We start from the raw sequence: 14106 nt of genomic DNA on the forward strand, positions 1-14106 counted from the left end.
TTAGCTAGTTTTACTTGTAAGTGGGGTTGGAAACGCTTTTCAGGCTCAGTACTGGGCTCAAAACATGCAGCCCTGAGGTCTCTCATGATAGCAGGTGGTTAAATAGAAATTCGCTGCTCAGCTGACCCGGCAGGAGCAAACGTATGCCAAAAATGTACGCAGAATAAGCTTTTCAGTGAAGAGCAGCCAGGCACATTTTAGCTAGTTTTACTTGTAAGTGGGGTTGGAAACGCTTGTCAGGCTCAGTACTGGGCTCAAAACATGCAGGCATGAGGTCTCTCATGATAGCAGGTGGTTAAAACGAAATTCGCTGCTCAGCTGACCAGGCAGGAGCAAATGTATGCCAAAAATGTACGCAGAATGAGCTTTTCAGTGAAGAGCAGCCAGGCACATTTTAGCTAGTTTTACTTGTAAGTGGGGTTGGAAACGCTTTTCAGGCTCAGTACTGGGCTCAAAACATGCAGCCCTGAGGTCTCTCATGATAGCAGGTGGTTAAATAGAAATTGGCTGCTCAGCTGACCCGGTAGGAGCAAACGTATGCCAAAAATGTAAGCAGAATGAGCTTTTCAGTGAATAGCAGCCAGGCTCATTCTAGCAAGTTTTACTTGTAAGTGGGGATGGAAACGCTTTATAGGCTCAGTACTGCGCTCGAAAGATGCAGCCCTGAGGTCTCTCATGATAGCAGGTGGTTAAGTAGAAATGTGCCTGTTGGCTGACCCAGCAGGAGCAAACGTATGCCAAAAATGTACACAAAATGAGCTTTTCAGTGAATAGCAGCCAGGCACATTTTAGCTAGTTTTACTCGTAAGTAGGGTTGGAAACGCTTTTCAGGATCAGTACTGGGCTCAAAACATGCAGCCATGATAGCAGGTGGTTAAATAGAAATTCGCTGCTCAGCTAACCCAGCAGGAGCAAACGTATGCCAAAAATGTACACAGAATAAGCTTTTCAGTGAAGAGCAGCCAGGCACATTTTAGCTAGTTTTACTTGTAAGTGGGGTTGGAAACACTCTTCAGGCTCAGTACTGGGCTCAAAACATGCAGCCCTGAGGTCTCTCATGATAGCAGGTGGTTAAGTAGAAATTTGCCACTTGGCTGAACCAGCAGGAGCACACGTATGCCAAAAATGTACACAGAATGAGCTTTTCAGTGAATAGCAGCCAGGCACATTTTAGCTAGTTTTACTTGTAAGTGGGGTTGGAAGCGCTTTTCAGGATCTGTACTGAGCTCAAAACATGCAGCCCTGAGGTCTCTCATGATAGCAGGTGGTTAAATAGAAATTCGCTGCTCAGCTGACCCAGCAGAAGCAAACGTATGCCAAAAATGTACGCAGAATAAGCTTTTCAGTGAAGAGCAGCCAGGCACATTTTAGCTAGTTTTACTTGTAAGTGGGGTTGGAAACACTTTTCAGGCTCAGTACTGGGCTCAAAACATGCAGCCCTGAGGTCTCTCATGATAGCAGGTGGTTAAATAGAAATTTGCTGCTCAGCTGACCCGGTAGGAGCAAACGTATGCCAAAAATGTAAGCAGAATGAGCTTTTCAGTGAATAGCAGCCAGGCACATTTTAGCTAGCTTTACTTGTAAGTGGGGTTGGAAATGCTGTTCAGGCTCAGTACTGGGCTCAAAAGATGCAGCTCTGAGGTCATTCATGATAGCAGGTGGTTAAATAGAAATTTGATGCTCAACTGACCCGGCTGGAGCAAACGTATGCCAAAAATGTACTCAGAATGAGCTTTTCACTATAGAGCAGCCAGGCACATTTTAGCTAGTTTTACTTGTAAGTGGGGTTGGAAACGCTTTTCAGGCTCAGTACAGGGCTCAAAGCATGCAGCCCTGAGGTCTCTCGTGATAGCAGGTGGTTAAATAGAAATTTGCTGCTCAGCTGACCCGGTAGGAGCAAACGTATGCCAAAAATGTAAGCAGAATAAGCTTTTCAGTGAATAGCAACCAGGCACATTTTAGCTAGTTTTACTTGTAAGTGGGGTTGGAAACGCTTTTCAGGATCAGTACTGGGCTCAAAACATGCAGCCCTGAGGTCTCTCATGATAGCAGGTGGTTAAATAGAAATTCGCTGCTCAACTGACCCGGCAGGAGCAAACGTATGCCAAAAATGTACGCAGAATGAGCTTTTCAGTGAAGAGCAGCCAGGCACATTTTAGCTAGTTTTACTTGTAAGCGGGGTTGGAAAGGCTTTTCAGGCTCAGTACTGGGCTCAAAACATGCAGCCCTGAGGTCTCTCGTGATAGCAGGTGGTTAAATAGAAATTTGCTGCTCAGCTGACCCGGTATGAGCAAAGGTATGCCAAAAATGTAAGCAGAAGGAGCTTTTCAGTGAATAGCAACCAGGCATATTTTAGCTAGTTTTACTTGTAAGTGGGGTTGGAAACGCTTTTCAGGCTCAGTACTGGGCTCAAAACATGCAGCCCTGAGGTCTCTCATGATAGCAGGTGGTTAAATAGAAATTTGCTGCTCAGCTGACCCGGCAGGAGCAAACGTATGCCAAAAATGTACGCAGAATAAGCTTTTCAGTGAAGAGCAGCCAGGCACATTTTAGCTAGTTTTACTTGTAAGTGGGGTTGGAAACGCTTGTCAGGCTCAGTACTGGGCTCAAAACATGCAGGCATGAGGTCTCTCATGATAGCAGGTGGTTAAAACGAAATTCGCTGCTCAGCTGACCAGGCAGGAGCAAATGTATGCCAAAAATGTACGCAGAATGAGCTTTTCAGTGAAGAGCAGCCAGGCACATTTTAGCTAGTTTTACTTGTAAGTGGGGTTGGAAACGCTTTTCAGGCTCAGTACTGGGCTCAAAACATGCAGCCCTGAGGTCTCTCATGATAGCAGGTGGTTAAATAGAAATTGGCTGCTCAGCTGACCCGGTAGGAGCAAACGTATGCCAAAAATGTAAGCAGAATGAGCTTTTCAGTGAATAGCAGCCAGGCTCATTCTAGCAATTTTTTCTTGTAAGTGGGGATGGAAACGCTTTTCAGGCTCAGTACTGCGCTCGAAAGATGCAGCCCTGAGGTCTCTCATGATAGCAGGTGGTTAAGTAGAAATTTGCCTGTTGGCTGACCCAGCAGGAGCAAACGTATGCCAAAAATGTACACAAAATGAGCTTTTCAGTGAATAGCAGCCAGGCACATTTTAGCTAGTTTTACTCGTAAGTAGGGTTGGAAACGCTTTTCAGAATCAGTACTGGGCTCAAAACATGCAGCCATGATAGCAGGTGGTTAAATAGAAATTCGCTGCTCAGCTGACCCAGCAGGAGCAAACGTATGCCAAAAATGTACGCAGAATGAGCTTTTCAGTGAAGAGCAGCCTGGCACATTTTAGCTAGTTTTACTTGTAAGTGGGGTTGGAAACGCTTTTCAGGCTCAGTACTGGGCTCAAAACATGCAGCCCTGAGGTCTCTCGTGATAGCAGGTGGTTAAATAGAAATTTGCTGCTCAGCTGACCCGGTAGGAGCAAACGTATGCCAAAAATGTAAGCAGAATGAGCTTTTCAGTGAATAGCAGCCAGGCACATTTTAGCTAGTTTTACTTGTAAGTGGGGTAGGAAATGCTTTTCAGGCTCAGTACTGGGCTCAAAAGATGCAGCTCTGAGGTCTCTCCTGATAGGAGGTAGTTAAGTAGAACTTCGCTGCTCAGCTGACCCGGCAGGAGCAGATGTATGCCAAAAATGTACGCAGAATAAGCTTTACAGTGAAGAGCAGCCAGGCACATTCTAGCAAGTTTTACTTGTAAGTGGGGTTGGAAACGCTTTTCAGGCTCAGTACTGTGCTCAAAAGATGCAGCCCTGAGGTCTCTCATGATAGCAGGTGGTTAAGTAGAAATTTGCCACTTGGCTGACCCAGCAGGAGCAAACGTATGCCAAAAATGTACACAGAATGAGCTTTTCAGTGAATAGCAGCCAGGCACATTTTAGCTAGTTTTACTTGTAAGTGGGGTTGGAAGCGCTTTTCAGGATCTGTACTGGGCTCAAAACATGCAGCCCTGAGGTCTCTCATGATAGCAGGTGGTTAAATAGAAATTCGCTGCTCAGCTGACCCGGCAGGAGCAAACGTATGCCAAAAATGTACGCAGAATAAGCTTTTCAGTGAAGAGCAGCCAGGCACATTTTAGCTAGCTTTACTTGTAAGTGGGGTTGGAAATGCTGTTCAGGCTCAGTACTGGGCTCAAAAGATGCAGCTCTGAGGTCATTCATGATAGCAGGTGGTTAAATAGAAATTTGATGCTCAACTGACCCGGCTGGAGCAAACGTATGCCAAAAATGTACTCAGAATGAGCTTTTCACTATAGAGCAGCCAGGCACATTTTAGCTAGTTTTACTTGTAAGTGGGGTTGGAAACGCTTTTCAGGCTCAGTACAGGGCTCAAAGCATGCAGCCCTGAGGTCTCTCGTGATAGCAGGTGGTTAAATAGAAATTTGCTGCTCAGCTGACCCGGTAGGAGCAAACGTATGCCAAAAATGTAAGCAGAATAAGCTTTTCAGTGAATAGCAACCAGGCACATTTTAGCTAGTTTTACTTGTAAGTGGGGTTGGAAACGCTTTTCAGGATCAGTACTGGGCTCAAAACATGCAGCCCTGAGGTCTCTCATGATAGCAGGTGGTTAAATAGAAATTCGCTGCTCAACTGACCCGGCAGGAGCAAACGTATGCCAAAAATGTACGCAGAATGAGCTTTTCAGTGAAGAGCAGCCAGGCACATTTTAGCTAGTTTTACTTGTAAGCGGGGTTGGAAAGGCTTTTCAGGCTCAGTACTGGGCTCAAAACATGCAGCCCTGAGGTCTCTCGTGATAGCAGGTGGTTAAATAGAAATTTGCTGCTCAGCTGACCCGGTATGAGCAAAGGTATGCCAAAAATGTAAGCAGAAGGAGCTTTTCAGTGAATAGCAACCAGGCATATTTTAGCTAGTTTTACTTGTAAGTGGGGTTGGAAACGCTTTTCAGGCTCAGTACTGGGCTCAAAACATGCAGCCCTGAGGTCTCTCATGATAGCAGGTGGTTAAATAGAAATTTGCTGCTCAGCTGACCCGGCAGGAGCAAACGTATGCCAAAAATGTACGCAGAATAAGCTTTTCAGTGAAGAGCAGCCAGGCACATTTTAGCTAGTTTTACTTGTAAGTGGGGTTGGAAACGCTTGTCAGGCTCAGTACTGGGCTCAAAACATGCAGGCATGAGGTCTCTCATGATAGCAGGTGGTTAAAACGAAATTCGCTGCTCAGCTGACCAGGCAGGAGCAAATGTATGCCAAAAATGTACGCAGAATGAGCTTTTCAGTGAAGAGCAGCCAGGCACATTTTAGCTAGTTTTACTTGTAAGTGGGGTTGGAAACGCTTTTCAGGCTCAGTACTGGGCTCAAAACATGCAGCCCTGAGGTCTCTCATGATAGCAGGTGGTTAAATAGAAATTGGCTGCTCAGCTGACCCGGTAGGAGCAAACGTATGCCAAAAATGTAAGCAGAATGAGCTTTTCAGTGAATAGCAGCCAGGCTCATTCTAGCAATTTTTTCTTGTAAGTGGGGATGGAAACGCTTTTCAGGCTCAGTACTGCGCTCGAAAGATGCAGCCCTGAGGTCTCTCATGATAGCAGGTGGTTAAGTAGAAATTTGCCTGTTGGCTGACCCAGCAGGAGCAAACGTATGCCAAAAATGTACACAAAATGAGCTTTTCAGTGAATAGCAGCCAGGCACATTTTAGCTAGTTTTACTCGTAAGTAGGGTTGGAAACGCTTTTCAGAATCAGTACTGGGCTCAAAACATGCAGCCATGATAGCAGGTGGTTAAATAGAAATTCGCTGCTCAGCTGACCCAGCAGGAGCAAACGTATGCCAAAAATGTACGCAGAATGAGCTTTTCAGTGAAGAGCAGCCTGGCACATTTTAGCTAGTTTTACTTGTAAGTGGGGTTGGAAACGCTTTTCAGGCTCAGTACTGGGCTCAAAACATGCAGCCCTGAGGTCTCTCGTGATAGCAGGTGGTTAAATAGAAATTTGCTGCTCAGCTGACCCGGTAGGAGCAAACGTATGCCAAAAATGTAAGCAGAATGAGCTTTTCAGTGAATAGCAGCCAGGCACATTTTAGCTAGTTTTACTTGTAAGTGGGGTAGGAAATGCTTTTCAGGCTCAGTACTGGGCTCAAAAGATGCAGCTCTGAGGTCTCTCCTGATAGGAGGTAGTTAAGTAGAACTTCGCTGCTCAGCTGACCCGGCAGGAGCAGATGTATGCCAAAAATGTACGCAGAATAAGCTTTACAGTGAAGAGCAGCCAGGCACATTCTAGCAAGTTTTACTTGTAAGTGGGGTTGGAAACGCTTTTCAGGCTCAGTACTGTGCTCAAAAGATGCAGCCCTGAGGTCTCTCATGATAGCAGGTGGTTAAGTAGAAATTTGCCACTTGGCTGACCCAGCAGGAGCAAACGTATGCCAAAAATGTACACAGAATGAGCTTTTCAGTGAATAGCAGCCAGGCACATTTTAGCTAGTTTTACTTGTAAGTGGGGTTGGAAGCGCTTTTCAGGATCTGTACTGGGCTCAAAACATGCAGCCCTGAGGTCTCTCATGATAGCAGGTGGTTAAATAGAAATTCGCTGCTCAGCTGACCCGGCAGGAGCAAACATATGCCAAAAATGTACGCAGAATAATCTTTTCAGTGAAGAGCAGCCAGGCACATTTTAGCTAGTTTTACTTGTAAGTGGGGTTGGAAACGCTTGTCAGGCTCAGTACTGGGCTCAAAACATGCAGGCATGAGGTCTCTCATGATAGCAGGTGGTTAAATAGAAATTTGCTGCTCAGCTGACCCAGCAGGAGAAAATGTATGCCAAAAATGTACGCAGAATGAGCTTTTCAGTGAAGAGCAGCCAGGCACATTTTAGCTAGTTTTACTTGTAAGTGGGGTTGGAAACGCTTTTCAGGCTCAGTACTGGGCTCAAAACATGCAGCCCTGAGGTCTCTCATGATAGCAGGAGGTTAAATAGAAATTCGCTGCTCAGCTGACCCGGTAGGAGCAAACGTATGCCAAAAATGTAAGCAGAATAAGCTTTTCAGTGAATAGCAGCCAGGCACATTTTAGCTAGTTCTACTTGTAAGTGGGGTTGGAAATGCTTTTCAGGCTCAGTACGGGGCTCAAAAGATGCAGCTCTGAGGTCTCTCATGATAGCAGGTGGTTAAATAGAAATTCACTGCTCAACTGACCCGGCAGGAACAAACGTATGCCAAAAATGTACGCAGAATGAGCTTTTCAGTGAAGAGCAGCCTGGCACATTTTTGCTAGTTTTACTTGTAAGTGGGGTTGGAAACACTTTTCAGGCTCAGTACTGGGCTCAAAACATGCAGCCCTGAGGTCTCTCGTGATAGCAGGTGGTTAAATAGAAATTTGCTGCTCAGCTGACCCGGTAGGAGCAAACGTATGCCAAAAATGTAAGCAGAATGAGCTTTTCAGTGAATAGCAGCCAGGCACATTTTAGCTAGTTTTACTTGTAAGTGGGGTTGGAAATGCTTTTCAGGCTCAGTACTGGGCTCAAAAGATGCATCTCTGAGGTCTCTCCTGATAGGAGGTAGTTAAGTAGAACTTCGCTGCTCAGCTGAGCCGGCAGGAGCAGATGTATGCCAAAAATGTACGCAGAATGAGCTTTACAGTGAAGAGCAGCCAGGCACATTTTAGCTAGTTTTACTTGTAAGTGGGGTTGGAAACGCTTTTCAGTCTCAGTACAGGGCTCAAAGCATGCAGCCCTGAGGTCTCTCGTGATAGCAGGTGGTTAAATAGAAATTTGCTGCTCAGCTGACCCGGTAGGAGCAAACGTATGCCAAAAATGTAAGCAGAATAAGCTTTTCAGTGAATAGCAACCAGGCACATTTTAGCTAGTTTTACTTGTAAGTGGGGTTGGAAACGCTTTTCAGGATCAGTACTGGGCTCAAAACATGCAGCCCTGAGGTCTCTCATGATAGCAGGTGGTTAAATAGAAATTCGCTGCTCAACTGACCCGGCAGGAGCAAACGTATGCCAAAAATGTACGCAGAATGAGCTTTTCAGTGAAGAGCAGCCAGGCACATTTTAGCTAGTTTTACTTGTAAGTGGGGTTGGAAAGGCTTTTCAGGCTCAGTACTGGGCTCAAAACATGCAGCCCTGAGGTCTCTCGTGATAGCAGGTGGTTAAATAGAAATTTGCTGCTCAGCTGACCCGGTATGAGCAAAGGTATGCCAAAAATGTAAGCAGAAGGAGCTTTTCAGTGAATAGCAACCAGGCATATTTTAGCTAGTTTTACTTGTAAGTGGGGTTGGAAACGCTTTTCAGGCTCAGTACTGGGCTCAAAACATGCAGCCCTGAGGTCTCTCATGATAGCAGGTGGTTAAATAGAAATTCGCTGCTCAGCTGACCCGGCAGGAGCAAACGTATGCCAAAAATGTACGCAGAATAAGCTTTTCAGTGAAGAGCAGCCAGGCACATTTTAGCTAGTTTTACTTGTAAGTGGGGTTGGAAACGCTTGTCAGGCTCAGTACTGGGCTCAAAACATGCAGGCATGAGGTCTCTCATGATAGCAGGTGGTTAAAACGAAATTCGCTGCTCAGCTGACCAGGCAGGAGCAAATGTATGCCAAAAATGTACGCAGAATGAGCTTTTCAGTGAAGAGCAGCCAGGCACATTTTAGCTAGTTTTACTTGTAAGTGGGGTTGGAAACGCTTTTCAGGCTCAGTACTGGGCTCAAAACATGCAGCCCTGAGGTCTCTCATGATAGCAGGTGGTTAAATAGAAATTGGCTGCTCAGCTGACCCGGTAGGAGCAAACGTATGCCAAAAATGTAAGCAGAATGAGCTTTTCAGTGAATAGCAGCCAGGCTCATTCTAGCAAGTTTTACTTGTAAGTGGGGATGGAAACGCTTTATAGGCTCAGTACTGCGCTCGAAAGATGCAGCCCTGAGGTCTCTCATGATAGCAGGTGGTTAAGTAGAAATGTGCCTGTTGGCTGACCCAGCAGGAGCAAACGTATGCCAAAAATGTACACAAAATGAGCTTTTCAGTGAATAGCAGCCAGGCACATTTTAGCTAGTTTTACTCGTAAGTAGGGTTGGAAACGCTTTTCAGGATCAGTACTGGGCTCAAAACATGCAGCCATGATAGCAGGTGGTTAAATAGAAATTCGCTGCTCAGCTAACCCAGCAGGAGCAAACGTATGCCAAAAATGTACACAGAATAAGCTTTTCAGTGAAGAGCAGCCAGGCACATTTTAGCTAGTTTTACTTGTAAGTGGGGTTGGAAACACTCTTCAGGCTCAGTACTGGGCTCAAAACATGCAGCCCTGAGGTCTCTCATGATAGCAGGTGGTTAAGTAGAAATTTGCCACTTGGCTGAACCAGCAGGAGCACACGTATGCCAAAAATGTACACAGAATGAGCTTTTCAGTGAATAGCAGCCAGGCACATTTTAGCTAGTTTTACTTGTAAGTGGGGTTGGAAGCGCTTTTCAGGATCTGTACTGAGCTCAAAACATGCAGCCCTGAGGTCTCTCATGATAGCAGGTGGTTAAATAGAAATTCGCTGCTCAGCTGACCCAGCAGAAGCAAACGTATGCCAAAAATGTACGCAGAATAAGCTTTTCAGTGAAGAGCAGCCAGGCACATTTTAGCTAGTTTTACTTGTAAGTGGGGTTGGAAACACTTTTCAGGGTCAGTACTGGGCTCAAAACATGCAGCCCTGAGGTCTCTCATGATAGCAGGTGGTTAAATAGAAATTTGCTGCTCAGCTGACCCGGTAGGAGCAAACGTATGCCAAAAATGTAAGCAGAATGAGCTTTTCAGTGAATAGCAGCCAGGCACATTTTAGCTAGCTTTACTTGTAAGTGGGGTTGGAAATGCTGTTCAGGCTCAGTACTGGGCTCAAAAGATGCAGCTCTGAGGTCATTCATGATAGCAGGTGGTTAAATAGAAATTTGATGCTCAACTGACCCGGCTGGAGCAAACGTATGCCAAAAATGTACTCAGAATGAGCTTTTCACTATAGAGCAGCCAGGCACATTTTAGCTAGTTTTACTTGTAAGTGGGGTTGGAAACGCTTTTCAGGCTCAGTACAGGGCTCAAAGCATGCAGCCCTGAGGTCTCTCGTGATAGCAGGTGGTTAAATAGAAATTTGCTGCTCAGCTGACCCGGTAGGAGCAAACGTATGCCAAAAATGTAAGCAGAATAAGCTTTTCAGTGAATAGCAACCAGGCACATTTTAGCTAGTTTTACTTGTAAGTGGGGTTGGAAACGCTTTTCAGGATCAGTACTGGGCTCAAAACATGCAGCCCTGAGGTCTCTCATGATAGCAGGTGGTTAAATAGAAATTCGCTGCTCAACTGACCCGGCAGGAGCAAACGTATGCCAAAAATGTACGCAGAATGAGCTTTTCAGTGAAGAGCAGCCAGGCACATTTTAGCTAGTTTTACTTGTAAGCGGGGTTGGAAAGGCTTTTCAGGCTCAGTACTGGGCTCAAAACATGCAGCCCTGAGGTCTCTCGTGATAGCAGGTGGTTAAATAGAAATTTGCTGCTCAGCTGACCCGGTATGAGCAAAGGTATGCCAAAAATGTAAGCAGAAGGAGCTTTTCAGTGAATAGCAACCAGGCATATTTTAGCTAGTTTTACTTGTAAGTGGGGTTGGAAACGCTTTTCAGGCTCAGTACTGGGCTCAAAACATGCAGCCCTGAGGTCTCTCATGATAGCAGGTGGTTAAATAGAAATTTGCTGCTCAGCTGACCCGGCAGGAGCAAACGTATGCCAAAAATGTACGCAGAATAAGCTTTTCAGTGAAGAGCAGCCAGGCACATTTTAGCTAGTTTTACTTGTAAGTGGGGTTGGAAACGCTTGTCAGGCTCAGTACTGGGCTCAAAACATGCAGGCATGAGGTCTCTCATGATAGCAGGTGGTTAAAACGAAATTCGCTGCTCAGCTGACCAGGCAGGAGCAAATGTATGCCAAAAATGTACGCAGAATGAGCTTTTCAGTGAAGAGCAGCCAGGCACATTTTAGCTAGTTTTACTTGTAAGTGGGGTTGGAAACGCTTTTCAGGCTCAGTACTGGGCTCAAAACATGCAGCCCTGAGGTCTCTCATGATAGCAGGTGGTTAAATAGAAATTGGCTGCTCAGCTGACCCGGTAGGAGCAAACGTATGCCAAAAATGTAAGCAGAATGAGCTTTTCAGTGAATAGCAGCCAGGCTCATTCTAGCAATTTTTTCTTGTAAGTGGGGATGGAAACGCTTTTCAGGCTCAGTACTGCGCTCGAAAGATGCAGCCCTGAGGTCTCTCATGATAGCAGGTGGTTAAGTAGAAATTTGCCTGTTGGCTGACCCAGCAGGAGCAAACGTATGCCAAAAATGTACACAAAATGAGCTTTTCAGTGAATAGCAGCCAGGCACATTTTAGCTAGTTTTACTCGTAAGTAGGGTTGGAAACGCTTTTCAGAATCAGTACTGGGCTCAAAACATGCAGCCATGATAGCAGGTGGTTAAATAGAAATTCGCTGCTCAGCTGACCCAGCAGGAGCAAACGTATGCCAAAAATGTACGCAGAATGAGCTTTTCAGTGAAGAGCAGCCTGGCACATTTTAGCTAGTTTTACTTGTAAGTGGGGTTGGAAACGCTTTTCAGGCTCAGTACTGGGCTCAAAACATGCAGCCCTGAGGTCTCTCGTGATAGCAGGTGGTTAAATAGAAATTTGCTGCTCAGCTGACCCGGTAGGAGCAAACGTATGCCAAAAATGTAAGCAGAATGAGCTTTTCAGTGAATAGCAGCCAGGCACATTTTAGCTAGTTTTACTTGTAAGTGGGGTAGGAAATGCTTTTCAGGCTCAGTACTGGGCTCAAAAGATGCAGCTCTGAGGTCTCTCCTGATAGGAGGTAGTTAAGTAGAACTTCGCTGCTCAGCTGACCCGGCAGGAGCAGATGTATGCCAAAAATGTACGCAGAATAAGCTTTACAGTGAAGAGCAGCCAGGCACATTCTAGCAAGTTTTACTTGTAAGTGGGGTTGGAAACGCTTTTCAGGCTCAGTACTGTGCTCAAAAGATGCAGCCCTGAGGTCTCTCATGATAGCAGGTGGTTAAGTAGAAATTTGCCACTTGGCTGACCCAGCAGGAGCAAACGTATGCCAAAAATGTACACAGAATGAGCTTTTCAGTGAATAGCAGCCAGGCACATTTTAGCTAGTTTTACTTGTAAGTGGGGTTGGAAGCGCTTTTCAGGATCTGTACTGGGCTCAAAACATGCAGCCCTGAGGTCTCTCATGATAGCAGGTGGTTAAATAGAAATTCGCTGCTCAGCTGACCCGGCAGGAGCAAACATATGCCAAAAATGTACGCAGAATAAGCTTTTCAGTGAAGAGCAGCCAGGCACATTTTAGCTAGTTTTACTTGTAAGTGGGGTTGGAAACGCTTGTCAGGCTCAGTACTGGGCTCAAAACATGCAGGCATGAGGTCTCTCATGATAGCAGGTGGTTAAATAGAAATTTGCTGCTCAGCTGACCCAGCAGGAGAAAATGTATGCCAAAAATGTACGCAGAATGAGCTTTTCAGTGAAGAGCAGCCAGGCACATTTTAGCTAGTTTTACTTGTAAGTGGGGTTGGAAACGCTTTTCAGGCTCAGTACTGGGCTCAAAACATGCAGCCCTGAGGTCTCTCATGATAGCAGGAGGTTAAATAGAAATTCGCTGCTCAGCTGACCCTGTAGGAGCAAACGTATGCCAAAAATGTAAGCAGAATAAGCTTTTCAGTGAATAGCAGCCAGGCACATTTTAGCTAGTTCTACTTGTAAGTGGGGTTGGAAATGCTTTTCAGGCTCAGTACGGGGCTCAAAAGATGCAGCTCTGAGGTCTCTCATGATAGCAGGTGGTTAAATAGAAATTCACTGCTCAACTGACCCGGCAGGAACAAACGTATGCCAAAAATGTACGCAGAATGAGCTTTTCAGTGAAGAGCAGCCTGGCACATTTTTGCTAGTTTTACTTGTAAGTGGGGTTGGAAACACTTTTCAGGCTCAGTACTGGGCTCAAAACATGCAGCCCTGAGGTCTCTCGTGATAGCAGGTGGTTAAATAGAAATTTGCTGCTCAGCTGACCCGGTAGGAGCAAACGTATGCCAAAAATGTAAGCAGAATGAGCTTTTCAGTGAATAGCAGCCAGGCACATTTTAGCTAGTTTTACTTGTAAGTGGGGTTGGAAATGCTTTTCAGGCTCAGTACTGGGCTCAAAAGATGCATCTCTGAGGTCTCTCCTGATAGGAGGTAGTTAAGTAGAACTTCGCTGCTCAGCTGAGCCGGCAGGAGCAGATGTATGCCAAAAATGTACGCAGAATGAGCTTTACAGTGAAGAGCAGCCAGGCACATTCTAGCAAGTTTTACTTGTAAGTGGGGTTGGAAACGCTTTTCAGGCTCAGTACTGTGCTCAAAAGATGCAGCCCTGAGGTCTCTCATGATAGCAGGTGGTTAAGTAGAAATTTTCCACTTGGCTGACCCAGCAGGAGCAAACGTATGCCAAAAATGTACACAGAATGAGCTTTTCAGTGAATAGCAGTCAGGCACATTTTAGCTAGTTTTACTTGTAAGTGGGGTTGGAAGCGCTTTTCAGGATCTGTACTGGGCTCAAAACATGCAGCCCTGAGGTCTCTCGTGATAGCAGGTGGTTAAATAGAAATTCGCTGCTCAGCTGACCCGGCAGGAGCAAACATATGCCAAAAATGTACGCAGAATAAGCTTTTCAGTGAAGAGCAGCCAGGCACATTTTAGCTAGTTTTACTTGTAAGTGGGGTTGGAAACGCTTGTCAGGCTCAGTACTGGGCTCAAAACATGCAGGCATGAGGTCTCTCATGATAGCAGGTGGTTAAATAGAAATTTGCTGCTCAGCTGACCCAGCAGGAGAAAATGTATGCCAAAAATGTACGCAGAATGAGCTTTTCAGTGAAGAGCAGCCAGGCACATTTTAGCTAGTTTTACTTGTAAGTGGGGTTGGAAACGCTTTTCAGGATCAGTACTGGGCTCAAAACATGCAGCCCTGAGGTCTCTCATGATAGCAGGTGGTTAAATAGAAATTTGCTGCTCAGCTGACCCGGTAGGAGCAAACGTATGCCAAAAATGTAAGCAGAATGAGCTTTTCAGTGA

The sequence above is a fragment of the Lissotriton vulgaris genome, chromosome 7, assembly GCF_964263255.1.
Source record: "Lissotriton vulgaris chromosome 7, aLisVul1.2, whole genome shotgun sequence".
Taxonomy (NCBI): domain Eukaryota; kingdom Metazoa; phylum Chordata; class Amphibia; order Caudata; family Salamandridae; genus Lissotriton; species Lissotriton vulgaris.